The sequence below is a fragment of the Molossus molossus genome, unplaced genomic scaffold (assembly GCF_014108415.1).
Source record: "Molossus molossus isolate mMolMol1 unplaced genomic scaffold, mMolMol1.p scaffold_m16_p_13, whole genome shotgun sequence".
Lineage (NCBI taxonomy): Eukaryota > Metazoa > Chordata > Mammalia > Chiroptera > Molossidae > Molossus > Molossus molossus.
Genome location: NW_023425348.1, coordinates 37,899,960 through 37,914,736, shown reverse-complemented (window position 1 = coordinate 37,914,736; position 14,777 = coordinate 37,899,960). Strand labels below are relative to the sequence as shown.

Here is a 14,777-nt window from a genome sequence, read left to right as displayed (position 1 = left end):
TTTCTCTTATCTCCTTCAGAAATAGTTGGGTGTTTCTTGTCTCATTGCTATCATAAGCCTCAAGTTTTTAGAAAAGAAACTATTGGGGGTTTAATGGTATTTTTATTGACAATAATGATCCTAAAGGTAAAGAAAAATATGTCTAAAATATTGAGATTTTTTTATCCAAGAGTAAAGTATATTTCCTCACCTTTTGTTGGCCTTCATAAATATACTTCAATATTTGTGTGTGTGTTTGTTTGTTTTTCTTTTTTATCCTCACCCGAGGACATTTTTCCATTTTTTGTTCAGGTAGAGTGGGAGGGAGAGAGAGGAAGAGAGAGAGAGAGAGAGAGAAACATCGATGTGAAAGGAACACATCGAGTGGCTGCCACCCGCACGACTGACCAGAGCCGGGGACAAACTGCAACCGAGGTACGTGCCCTTAGTGGGAACCGAACCCGGGTCTCTCAGGACCGCAGACCGACGCTCTAACCGCTGAGCCAAACGGGCCAGGGCTGTGCGTGTGTGTGTGTGTGTGTGTGTGTGTGTTTTTTTATTTTGCAGTAAGATATAGTGCTTCTTTGATTAGTTATATTACTATGGATCTTACATTTTGCTACTACTTAGTAAGTTGTATTGCTGCAACCTGCGAGGCTAGTCGAACCAGACCTGAGGAGGGGCGATGGGAGACTAAGAAAGACACAGAGACATTATAGAGAGAAAAGCGGGGCCAGGTGGGACACTGCTCTCTGATGGAGAAACAGTGACCCCCAGCTAGCTCAGCACGTTTATTATATAGCCAATTGAAGCTGGGGAAGTTCAAAAACTGCATTGTTCTCAAACACCAAATGTTTCTATCAGCCTCTGAGCTCGGGCCCAGACTATGGATACATTCTTGCCAGCAGCTCAGGAGGCTCCTGTGTGGGCTTTGCCAGCACACAGAAACAAGAGATCTTGGGCAGAATGGTCCTGCGTGGGCTTTGCCAGCACACAGGATCAACAAGTGGCCTTGGGACTAAAGGCTCCTGGGTGAGACCGTGCAAACACCACAGGAACAAGAAACCTTGGCTCAGCCGCCCTCCACATTGTATTATTTTACAACCCACAATTTGAATTTGTGGCTGCTTTGTAAAATTCCCATTGATTTTTTATATATTAGTTATATATTGAGACATCTTGATAAACATCCTTCTTCATTCTAGTAACTTATAGATTCTTTGAAGCAATTCTTATTTTAGACAATTTGGTCTACAAATATTAGTGTTTGTTTCTTACCTTAATACCTTGTAAACATTTAATTTTTTTTTTCCCACCCTCTGTGCTTATTTCCATTACAAGAATTTCTGGTTAACTGTTAAACAGAAAAAAGTTTGTAAGCAACTTAATCTTTATTAATTGTAGTCACCAACTTTGCTTTAGGTTTTTGGTAGATAATCTTTATAAGACTAAGGAAGATCTTTCTATTCTACATGAATATATTATACTTCTGTTTGTTCATGTATTTTTATAGTCTGTGAACTTATTCACCAGTGGCCAGAAGAGTATATGAACAATATTAGGCAGTAAATATTTGAAGATTTGAATGAATGTATGAACAAATGTCTATATGTTCAAACATTGACCATATCTCCCTCTTGTAGTCCTGAAGAAGTTCAGGGTAAAACCAATACAGTTAATGTTTGATTGAACTGGACAAATTCTGAGTAACATCAAGTACCTAGTACCAAATAGCATTAGTAGCTGAGTACCCAATGAGGTTTGAGTGACAATAGAGAATAACCTGTATTCAGGAGACCAAAGCCAAAGTCTCAAAAGTTTAAATTATTGCAACTGTGGAAAGAAACTAATGTCCTAGAACTAGGAAAACAGATTACAGTGATACCTCGGTTCTCGAACGCCTCGGATTTCGACCAAATCGGTATTCGACCAGGAGATTCGAGAAACTTTTGTCTTGGAATCTGAACAAATATTTGGAACTCGAACTTCCGAGATGAGCCGAGTTGAGCCGAATGGCGTTCATTCGGCCCAGCGCGCCTTGCTTGCGTCATCAGTGTGAGTGCAGAGAGAGAGTCACGCTTTGTGGAGAGAGTCACGCTTTGTGGAGAGAGTCACGCTTTACACTGAATTTAACCCTTAGACATACTGTACACTTTTATTTCTTGTTGAGACTTATGTTTTTCTACATATTATATACAAATTAGGCCAGTAAATAGGCATTTTCTGGGGCTTGGAATGAATTAATCCAGTTTCCATTATTTCCTATTGGGTTTCATTGCTTCGGTTCTCGAACAATTTGGTTCTCGACCGTCCTCCTGGAACGAATTATGTTCGAGAACCGAGGTATCACTGTATTCAGTAACACTTAGAGTCATAAGGAGCAAATGTTTGTTGGTTTAGCAATTTTGGTGGAGACCGTTTATCTGACTAAGAAGTACTTTCAAAGGGTTGTGCTTTTTCAATAGTTTGAGTTGCATTTCATCTTAAGGGTTCCACACAATGCCTGACATAACCTGATTGACAAAGTTTCCCCTGTAGTAAGATTAAAACTTAACTTCTCCCAAAGGATAAGTTTCTTAATTAATATTTAATTTTTGCTCTACAAATGTAGAATTACATTAAATATTTCTTGAGCAGCCAGCATTAATGGATAAATCTAGACTATAAAGCATTTAAAAAACAAGCAAACAAACAGACAAAATCTCCTTTGTTGCTTACATGAGTTATTATAACATTTACTTGAATAAAAGTAAAACATAGTATGATGATAAGTGAAATAAGTCAGGCAGAACAAGTTAAGAAACATATGATTTCACTTATATGTGGGATATAAAACTGAAAGCAACAAATGAACCAACAAGAAAAGCAAACAAACAAAAACTCAACTTGTAGACACAGACAACAGTTTGGCAAGTACCAGAAGGAAGGGGGTGATGGGATGGTAAAGAGTAAAGGGGTCAAATATATGGTGATGAAAGATGATTTGACTTTGGGTGTTGAGCACAAATTTAGTGTACAGATTATGCATCATAAAAATATACAATTTAAACTTATATAATCATATCAACCAAAGTTACTCCAATAATTTTAACCAAAAGAAAACAAGTAAAGCATGGTGTTTAACTTACTAACAGATCAAGGTATATTGAGATGCTGTTACCCTGCACAAGTCTGTCCTGGCAAATGTATCCAACAGATTCAATTCTTAACACAACACTACAAAATATTTATTAATAACCTTTTGTTGTTGATGTTTTGTTTTGCTACTAGAAAGAAAGTATCAGACAGTATAGGTAACATGACCAAGGATAAACATCTTACAAGTACCTTAAATAAGAATAAATTCTGGGCCTTTGTCCAAAGCCCACCATCATTCTTGTAGATGTTATAAGAGCTAGTTACTGCTGAAAGATAAAGATGAGAAATATATATATATATATATATATATATATATATATATATATATAGTGATCAGAAGTCCTTTAGTTACTTTCGAAAGCCTAGTGAAAGACAGCTCTCTTGGTACACAATACACAAGGAAAAAGTATTATAGTATATTTTTCTGACTTCTATATATTCTATAATATATATCAGTCTGCTGGAGACTGGCATACTAGGTCATCCTGAAAATTCAGTACATAGTTTGAAATTTGAAGAAAGCCCCCTGCCTCAAGATAACAGAAAAACAAATGAATGTAGGAAAAAGAAGGGTTACTTTTAAAACAGGGAATCTTGGTTCTCATTATTTTAATAATTATGGAGTAAATAGGCTAATTTTTTGCATATAACAATTATACATTTCAAAATATGATTAAAAAACAACAATATGTAGTCATTGAAATGTTGCCAAAATCAGGCAGAAGATGGGAGAGTCTGCCTTGAAAGACAATGTACAGCATGTATGCTTTTTTATTTTGTCATCTGTTGATCAAAGGCACTTTATATTCCTCAAAATTGGTGTGGCAGAGAGATATACTTTATCTTGAGATGTCAGATACCAGAAGAGTACAGAGATGGTAGAATGGCCATATAATTAATGACATGGGGCATAGGTGCTCCTGGAAAGAGGTAGGTGCCAACATTTGTGTATGAAATTCATCCAAATATTTGGTTCGTCACTATATGATACTCATTCAAACCTAATCTTAGATGTCCCAGAAAGAATGCATCACCTGGAATCTGAGAGAAGTGGATATCTCAAACTCGGCCTTCTGCTAAGAAGACTAAGTTTAGTTTAGTTCAGTTAACTGCTCACTATAATATAAAACTTTTCAGAAACCATGAGAGAATCAAAATATTCTGCATCATATTACTCAGCATCCATTACCACATCAAAATTACTGTGAAAAACATAAAAAATGTGATGTATACACAAGAAAAAAATCAGCCCAATAGTAATCAAACCCAAACAGTAATCAAGATAACCCAGATATTACCAGAATAGATAAGAATTTTAAAATAGGTATCATAACGACCATGTTTGGCTCTGGCCAGTTTGGGTCAGCAATTAGAGTGTCGGCCTGCGGTCCAGAAAGTCCCGGGTTCGGTTACCCTAAGGGCACGTACCTCAGTTGCAGTTTGCCCATGGCCCTTGTTGGGTTATGCAGGTGGCAGCCACTCGATGTGTCCCTTTCAAGTCGATGTTTCTCTCTTTCTCTCTTCCTTCCACTCTATCTGAACAAAAAATAGAAAAATGTCCTCAGGTGAGGATTAAAAATCAATTAATCAATACCATGTTTGTAAACTTAAAGAAAAAATATGTATAAGGAGTGAACTGATAGTGAATCTCACCATAGTAACTATAAAGAGAACAAATGGAAACTGAAAGATACATCAACTGAAAAATTCATCACTGGATAAGAATTAATAGAAGACAGGAAGACTGAAAAAAATTCATATTCTTAAAGATATACCTATCGAAATCAATGAATCTGAGGAACATACAAAGAGAACGCAAAACTAAAAAATACAGTTAAGAGAATTTCCTACCTGGAGGATGATATCAAGTAGATTAACATAGATTTAGAGTCCCTCAAAAAAGAGGAGAAAGATAATAGAAAAGAAGAAAAATAGAAAAAATAATGTCCCTAAATTTCCTGTATTTTGAGAAGACCTGAACTTCCAGAGCTAAAAAAGTAAAAAACCTAAGCAGGAGAAATAGAGAAACAAAGGAAAAACACACTTAGGCATATTATATTCAAATGGTGGTTTAGATGGACTTTTGTGATCTGATATCTGGGCAAGGTCATTAAAGGGATCAGGAGGAGGGTGCCTAGGTGGCAAAAAGAAGAAACATTTGTAACAGAAATAAATTAATAAAAATTGCAAAAAAGAAAGAAAACTACAAATATATAAAAAAGTTAAAAAAAAAAAAGAACTCTAATACAATAGAATGGTTCTTAAAAATGTGTTATGCCCAGGTAACGTGAACATAAATTCAGTGGTAGAATTCAAATATAAGTATAAAAAGAGAGAGAGAAGTGAGAGCAGGATATATCAGAAACCACTATCTTAAGAAGAAAGTAATATAATGGCAAATTAGCCTAACCCTTAACCAATGGACACAAACAATAGTGTGGGGAAGGCAGAAGGGGACTGGGATTGGGGAGGAGGGGGTCAATGGGGGAAGAAAAGGAGGACATCTGTAATACACTCAACAATAAAGATAAGTAAAAAAAAACACTTAGAGGCAGACAGGAGCAAATACAACTCCAGCGGACACTGTGAAGCATCGGAAGAGTTAACATATGTTGGAAACCAACTTCTTCGGTCATCTCTACAGAGAACCCAGGTTACAGATTACATAAACCTAACAAATGACAGCCAGATATTCCCTATGTTAGGGAACTAATTTACTTTTAGAACAGATTATCATTCTCACAACAGTAATGAATAAATAAATTCAACTTCATTAATCAGTATGGTGATTGCTACCTATATTAACAACAACCTGATTTTTGGAGGCAATATAGCATTGGGTTAAAATGCAAATTTTGGTTACAGATATAAAATTACACCTCAGCAACATGACTTTTCAGACCAGAAATATAGTACAACAAAAAAACTATAATATTATAGAAAATTATAATTATCACTGCTCTCAGTAAATAAATATACTAGTTTATTTTGTTCTCATAAAAACCCTATGAGAATTGATTTTGTTCTCATAGTATTCTTGTTATTCTTATTTATCCATTTTTACATGCTAAATTTAGGGTCCCTTAATATTAACCCCAAGGTTAATATTAAGAAAACATGAGGCGTTATTACCAATATGCCAATATTACTATCACCATACTATTTCTTTGCTAATATCCATTTACTACTATCTTTTTAGTAACACTAGAACAACTTCTACAACTATTACTATGCTTACTATGTCTTAGACAGTGAAATACATATTTGTATAACAATTTTAGAAATGTAATCTGTATAAAACCTCATGAGATATAATCTATTGTTATTCCCATTTTATAATTGAGGGCCTGACTTTGTAACTCATTAGGGCAATGTAGATAAGAAGTAGAGTCAGGGTTAAAATCTAGATGTAAGTTCACCTAAAACTTATTAAAAAGAGCATCTATGGTGATGATGATGATGAAGGTGATAAAGATGGTGAAGATTCTGACAGTAGTGATAACATTTTCCTACAACCATCACCTACTGACCTTAAAGTCTGGAGCCTAACAATCTCGCCTATTCAGTACAGAATTAATAACTGAGATATAAATTTAAAAAGTGTGCCATGAAGTTTATGTCATCACTTTTAAGCACACTTCTCAAAATGTATTCAATGCTTATTCAGTACATATTCTTCTAACAAACTAGACTGCAAAATTACCCTATACACATAATAGATTAAATTAGTGCTTTGTTGTAAAAGTTTTGAAATGGAACAATTATTCTACCAGCAACAGAAAATGAACATGACAACTTTCCAGATAGAAAAAACATAGTTGTAATATTTTATAAAGCATCACAATGTATAAAGCAAATATCTCCAATTAATTCAGCCATCAATGAGGTTCTCACAGTAAACTAATGAACCAGTATCACCATGAGTCTTCCAAGAATAATCTAAAATATGTTTTAAATACTTTTTTTTTAAAAAGATAGGGTTTATGTAAAACAGTCAAATATTTATCTTTAACCCACTTCATTGTGTTAACATTGAATATTAACACAGTATGTATTAACACAGACAGCATGTTATATTGGGAAAAGAGTGAAAAATTGAATCTTTGATTACATTCCCATCTATGCCAACAACTGTTACTATAACTTTGGTCAAAAATACCTAAATAACAAGCATAGATAAGACTAGTTTGTGTGTCTTCCTAGCAAGTTTGATTATTATAGTATAATATTGTCATCTACATTCATTATACTTGTGCATTAGAAATCTGTGGCTTATTTCCTACTTGTCACAATTTTTAGCCCTAAAGGACATCTAGAACTTAATTATTCCAACCTCTAAAAAGAAAAGATAATTATGAAATGCAATAAAGGTGCTAAATATCTCTACACTGGCAATTATATTATAATATATAAATGTATCAAATTAACATGTACCCTATAAATTTACATAATGTTACATGTCAAATATATCTTTTAAAAAAATGGAAAAAAGTGTCTTCCATCTCGAATATTCTATACTCATATTGTACTTTTTGGAAAATTGTGCTGATATAGGGGCCTTTATTCAAAGCATGTCAGATAAATCAGGAATTAATGTCATGGACAGAGAGATAATGGGTGTACTCTAATGCATTTCCACTGTGGATACAATGAACAACCCTGCATATTTCCAATTACTCATCCATAGAAATTTACAGATATAGCAAATACCAGTCTGCTAATCACTCCCAGAAGAAAATGTTTAAAAATGCTTTCCTTCAATCTTAATTGTCTTGTAACATTACATCTTAATCTCCAGGTTATTATGATTATCTATCTATCTGTCATGTATCTATTTATCTATTTACTTATTTATCTGCTGTTTTCTTTGTAAATAGGGGTCTGCAGCATAGCCTCCACAGTCATTTATAGAAAAGATTAAAACCATAAATCATCAGAACTCATAAGCTGCCTACTTGGAGTTAAACAGCCAGTGCAGTACGAGGCTGATGGAGATTTATGATGCTCAAACAGCACCTCTCACCCAACTTCAAGAAGACAAAGGGAAAGAAACGCTATCCAATTAACTTGGTGTCTATAGACAATACTCATGTAAACAGATGGGAACAGCTACCTGGAGGACAAAACCTCTGGGCACAAAAGAGGGTGTATGAGAAGAGGTGAGTGTGTATTTACCTCATCCTTTTACATGTTGAAATCCTAGCTTATAGGAGGCCTAATTAAAGACATCTGCTTTCTGAAACTTTATCCAGCCAATGATGATTCATAATTTCCAACTCTTCTAATCTCTAGTAGGTGTCATGCCTTACACTACAAGTAGCTATATAGAACTGCTGTTGTAGTCAAATCATGCACACAGTATCTTGTTTCTCCATTTTGTAGTCTTGTTCAGTTTTGCAGAGATGAGATAACTGTAAACACAACCTTTTTATCCCTGAGTTCAGTGAGGCTACATTTCTCTCACAGGTGTAGGTGTGTGACTGAATTCTGCCAATGGAATAAAGGAGGAAGTAACTGGGCTTCGGGTCCTCACTGTATTATACTGTCTCTAATCTGTACTACACAGTGATTTTCTCATTTTTTCTACTTCCCAGACACTGAATAAATTTTGTTTTCAATTTTTTTTAATCCTCAACTGAGTGTATTCTTCCATTGATTTTCAGATAGAGTTGGAAGGAGGGAGGGAGGGGGGAGGGAGGGAGGGAGGGAGGGAAAAAGGGAAGGGTGGGGAGAGAGAGAGAGAAAGAGAGAGAAATATCGATGTGAGAGAGACACATTAATTGGTTGCCTCTTACATGACCTTGACTGGGCCAGGGAATCAAACAGCAACTGATGTATGTGCCCTGGACTGGAATCCAACCTGTGACTCTCTGGTCCCCGGGCCCTACACACTGAGCCAAACTGGCCAGGGCAATTTTTTTTTTTTTTTAATAATTATTTCTCTGTCTCCTTTCCTCTGTCCCTGCCTCTATTTCAACAATATCTGACTCGAACACTCACAATATTTCTTTATATAGTGATTATCTAATTAGGAATATGTGTTGTTAGAAAATGACTAGGTCAAATCCCTTTACTACAGGAATGTTGGAGAGATGAACCAAGGCGGAGTGGCCAGGAGGAGAAATCTGTACTTTGGTGCAGCTAAACATGAATCTTATAAAGTTGTCCCTGATGAACACAAGATCCAGGTCGAGAACATTTTGATGGTATTCATGTCTTCTTTAACTTCCTTATAAATACAGGTGTTTTCCCAGCATGCCTTTCTCAGTTTTCTCACACTGTTAGCTGTTGTGAGCAGTCTGATCCACGTACATGGCTTTGACATTTATATCTTTTGATCAGACCTCTTTCCTTAAATCCAGAATTTCATTTTAAATTGCATACCAGTAATGTCCAATTGCATGTTATTTTAACACCACAAACTCACATTTCTCAAAATGGAGCCCACTGCCCTTCCCTGAAAATATAAATTTCTATTTAATTCTCAGTCTTATATAAAGGCATCACATGCGAACTTTAAAAGGAAAACCTTAGAGTCATCCTAGATTCCTTTGTCTTACTTTCCACACATCTTGCTTGTGACCAACAAAAGTAAAGTTCACCTCCTTAACACCTATTTAGCGATGCTTTCCTCTCTAACTCTACTACATCTACCCTAATTGATAACCTTAGCGTCTCTTCTTGGGTTATTGTTATACCTTCAAAATGAGGTCCATACTTAGAGGAGAGACACAGCTGATATACACACAGCCAACCATAAAATCATCTTTTTATAATGCAAATCCACAATGTCTTGCCACTTTGAAACTATTTATTTAATAATTTTCCACTGTCATTGCTCTAAAAAAAATACCCAAGAAAACACCCATTATGTGCATCTGATAAAATGTTACTAAGATAAATGGACTTTTAGTTTTAAAATACTCACTACCCACAATTTGTTTTCATGTATGTTGTAAGGAGACTTAGCAAAGATAGGATAGTCTCCATCAGAAACTGATCGAAACTCGTTTAGGTGAAACAAAGAATTTAGCTTAAGTCAGAGAAGGAAAAAGGAAAAGATATAACAAGATGATTTAAGTTCAAGTACATGTTAAGTAATAAAACTGGAATAAACTATGAGCTATTGCTATTTATCCCATTTATTACATTTATTCTCCATAATTGCCTAAAACATATCTTTTAAATCTGAGTGTTTATGTCAACATATAGTTTCAAATTTTAAAATGGAAAATAGGTGTTCAGTTTGATAATAACTTGACAACAGGTGAGTTATTATCATTTTTAATAGATATCATAAAAAATAAAGCACATTAATTATTCTAGAATAAATTTGTTATAATTTAATCATCTTGTTTCAACTTGAAGTATCCTAGAGGATTTTAAACACTGTGCATTCTTTGAACATAGTTAATACCCTAGAGAACAAAAGTATAAGAAAATATTTAAATAAAGTACAGGGTTTGGCAAAAGTAGGATTACAGTTGTGAGTATGCAAAACATAGATTATTTCTGTATTATTATTTATTTATTATTGTGCTATTTTACAGATGAACAACTGGAAACCTACTTTTGCCCCACCTGTATTTCTAATATCATAGATCTTATAGATGGGATTACATTTTTTAGAAAAAAATGTATGACATCTGATCACACTAAGAAAAAAAGTGGCAAGTTAACTTGCTTATTATCTTAAAAGGTGCATAAAAACTGCTTCCCTATTGAAAATAACATTTAAAAGCTGCTATATTTTATCAAAAGCATGATTAGGAAAGCAAAGTTTCTTCCCAGGAAAGCGTAAGAAAATGCCACAGACTACTACCAGCATGCATTCTCAAGTGACAAAATGAATTATGAGATAAACCTTCATGGAAGAACCTTGGACTAATATGATATAAAATGTAACACTCTAAAGTGTGGTCTTTAGAAAGAAAAATGTTAGTCCATATTACAGGGTTTGTCTCACATCATAGTGTCTCCTGATATGATGTAATAAGAAGTACAGACACCTTTGTAGCTTTCTTGCCAAAATATTTATCCTGAATCTATTCAGGAATAAAAATCAGACAAATCCAGAATATAAGACATGTTCATATAACTTTTTCAAAAGTTAGGTTTGTTAGTCTGGCTGGTGTGGCTCAGTGGTTGAGTGTTAACCCACGCACCAAGAAGTTGCCAGTTTGATGCCTGGTCAGGGCACACACCCAGGTTGTGGGCCAAATACCCAGTGAGGGGCATGCAGGAGGCGACCAGTCAATGTTCTCTCCCATTAATGGTTCTATCTCTCTCTCCGTCTCCCTTCTTCTCTCTCTAAAATCAATATAAAAAAAATTATTGTTAAAAAAGTTAGGTTCGTAGAACTTAGAGACACTAATAACCAAATGTAATGTGTAAACATTGATTAGATCCTAGGTTGGCCAGGGGTGGCAGAGGCTACAGAATTCTTCTTTGGGACAATGAGGGGATGGAAAACAAGTAGGGGAAAGGGAGAGGACAGGTTGCAAGTGTGGAATTCCACACTTAATCTAAGTAAAGGTAAAGCATATATCAATGTTCATTTAACTTTTTCCTCTAAATTTTTCTAGGCTTAAAAAATTTGTCAAATAAAAGTTAAAGAAAATAATAAAATGAGACATTTTTTTCCCTTAGTTTACTCTATCCCTAACAAAAGATGGGGTAAATGTGATATGAAAGTGTGAAATTATCCATTCCCTAATCAAAAAGGGGAGATCATTGTTTATGAGTGAACTTCTCTGTTCAGTGGTAGCATAGGTGTTTAAAACTAAAGTGATAATTTCTATAAAATCTTTGCATAATACATATTGATTCTAATATTAATGAATATTAAGGCACTTAGATATTGTAAATATGTGCATTTTATATATTTTATCTGTTTAATTTCCTATTATGAATTTATTGTTTTATTTATTAACATTTACTTCACAAATGTTGATGTTTCATATTTAATGCACAAGGATTTAATATCATGTGGTTTATACCATTGAGGACCTGTTTTAAAATTACAAAATTATTCTATTCAACTTAACTATTATACTTTTCTTTAAATTCTTTCTTGTTTGCTAGTAGTATTTCCATTCTTGACTGCTTTCTGATTTTCCATGCATGATAAAGTTTTACCTATCCTTTTATTTGAAATATTTCTTTGTCATTTTCTTTGGGTGTTTAAAACTTGATTTAGTTTTGTCATTCTTCCTGAGAATGTTTCCTTCCTCACAACTGAACAGTTTAAAGCAATTTCCTATACTGTTATCTCTGTTATGTGTAGCCTTAATTCTGTCACTTTGTTTTATGTTTTCAGTTTTGTTTTTTATATTTCTTTTTCGTTGCCTTTGCTTCTTGTCATTTGCCATGCAGTATCTATATGCTTGCTTCTTATCTTCTATAGTGATGTGAAAGGTAATTATTCTTTTTAATTCTACCAATGGGTTCTTATACTTTTCAAAATAATGTTTAACTTCTTTTCTAAAATAAAATAAAGGCCTATAATACTTTTTTGTTTGTTTGTTCCAAGCCCAACCAATGTGCCTTTGTAAAATGAATTCTTGTTTGGTGAATGCACTTTCTTATAGCATTAACATTGTATTTCATGTTATTTATTATAGTTATATTCAATTTTATGATTATTATTTACAGTATTGATTTTCATTTGGTATTTATGTTTAACACGTTCATAATTTTATACTCTTTCATACAGAGATACTGCCCCATTTTATTTGTTAATTTTGATTTATATTTTATTAGGCTTAAATATGTATTCAAAGTGTTTTTCCTCAGGAGTTCATAACCACCAATATTCACATTTTTGGAAACTTTATATATTTGAAAGTATCTTTTGTTGTCATATAGGAAATAATTTTAGTTCTACACAGAATTTTTGAGAAACCACATTTTTCTTCCAAAATTGACTAGAAACTGTTACCAATTTTTCATATTCTACATTTAATTATATTTTTATCTCACAAGATGCCATAATTTTATTAATAAGAGAAATAGTAAAAGTTCAAAACCAAGATGCAGTTTCTCTTTTGAAACCAAAAACAGGTTTTCCTTTTTAGACAGTTCCATCGTTAATGTCATAGTAGCATTTACAGTGTCATTACTGCTGTTCTTCAGGGCTTAGACTGCCTTCACTCTCAGCACCTTTCCTCGTGAAAGGATTAATTATATGTTCTTAACTTCCACAACTGTTTCATCAGCCTTTTCCTCTTCATTCTCCTCTTACAGTGGAGTCTATGCATTTTCTTGACTATTTAATTTCACAGAACTTTGAATTTCTCTGCAGCTTCTGGCTGTACTTGCTGCGATAAATACTTGATCTTGGCTTCCACCAAAACTGTGCAGGTATCTGAAGCTGGGCTCTTGTAGACATCTGGTTTTGTGATGACAAAAAAGATATTCTTAGATTTCTGGATAGTAACCCAAGTGACCCCTAGTAACCTGTTGGATAGTGACCCTAATAACCTCTGTAACTGGCAAGACCAGTTTGGCCATAGCCTTCCATGCCTTCTTTTCACTCGGCTCTGTTTTGCTTTACTGACTGGTTCTTCATTGAGTTCAGCTGCTGCCGCCAGCCGGACTTGTGTGGTTGCCTGTGTGTAATTGTTTTCCTCTGGTACGCTCATCACTGTCAGATTCTGTTCCAGACCCTGTCTCAGCCTAGGGCTGTGGCAACTCCTGCTTGTAGCAGAGACGGTTTCTTTGGCTTCACCAGGCATTTTGTGTAGGAACACAGAACCAAGATGGCAGCAGAGAGTAGTTACTTATTTATTGGTGGTAAGAACACTGAACATGAATATATCTCCCAACAAATTTTGAATTACACAGTACTGTATTGATAAAGAAACTATATTATAGCCCGGGCCAGTTTGGCTCAGCAGTTGGAGCATCGGTCTGCGGACCAGAGTCCCGGGTTTGGTTCCCGCTAGGGGCATGTACCAAAAAAAAAAAAAAAAAGAAACTATGTTATATAGTACATCTATGTATTCATTTAGCACGACAGAAACTACACGCATTAAACAACAAATTCCCTGTCCCCCCCATCCACCAGTCCCTGGGAATCACCGTTCTACCTCGGATTCTATGAATTTGATCTCATATAGGTGGACTCATGCAGTATTTGTCCTGTGATGGACTTATTTCACTTAGCATTAGGTCTTTCAGTTTATTCGTGTTGTTAAAAATGGCATTTTTAAGGCATTTAATGGCATTATATATGTATGTATATGTAATCTCACACATGTCCATCTATTCATTCGTTGATGAATGAATATTTGGGTAATTTCCATATCTTGCCTATTGTGAATAATGCTGCAATGAACATGAAAGTGCAAATATTTCCTTGAGATTCTGATTTTAGTTACATGAAATATATACACAGAAGTGAGATTGTGGGTTTGCATCATATGGCAGATTTATGTTTAATTTCTTTTGGGAACCTCCACAATACTCTCCGTAGTTGTTGCATTGTTTTACACTTGCACCAAGAGTGTACATGGGCATTAATTTCACTACATCCTCTCCAACACTTATCTTTTGGGGTTTTCTATGTATTATTTATGTATTTTTCTTTGTTTAGTTTAATAATAAGTGTTCTACCAACTTTGAAATGATATGTCATTGTTGTTATGATTTGCACATCT

The 14,777-nt window shown here is 34.5% G+C and overlaps 1 pseudogene; it reads right to left on the bottom strand.

Annotated features, from left to right (window-relative positions):
* Positions 1–13,089: 13,089 nt before the first annotated feature.
* LOC118628530 lies at positions 13,090–13,853 on the bottom strand (annotated as a pseudogene).
* Positions 13,854–14,777: the final 924 nt, after the last annotated feature.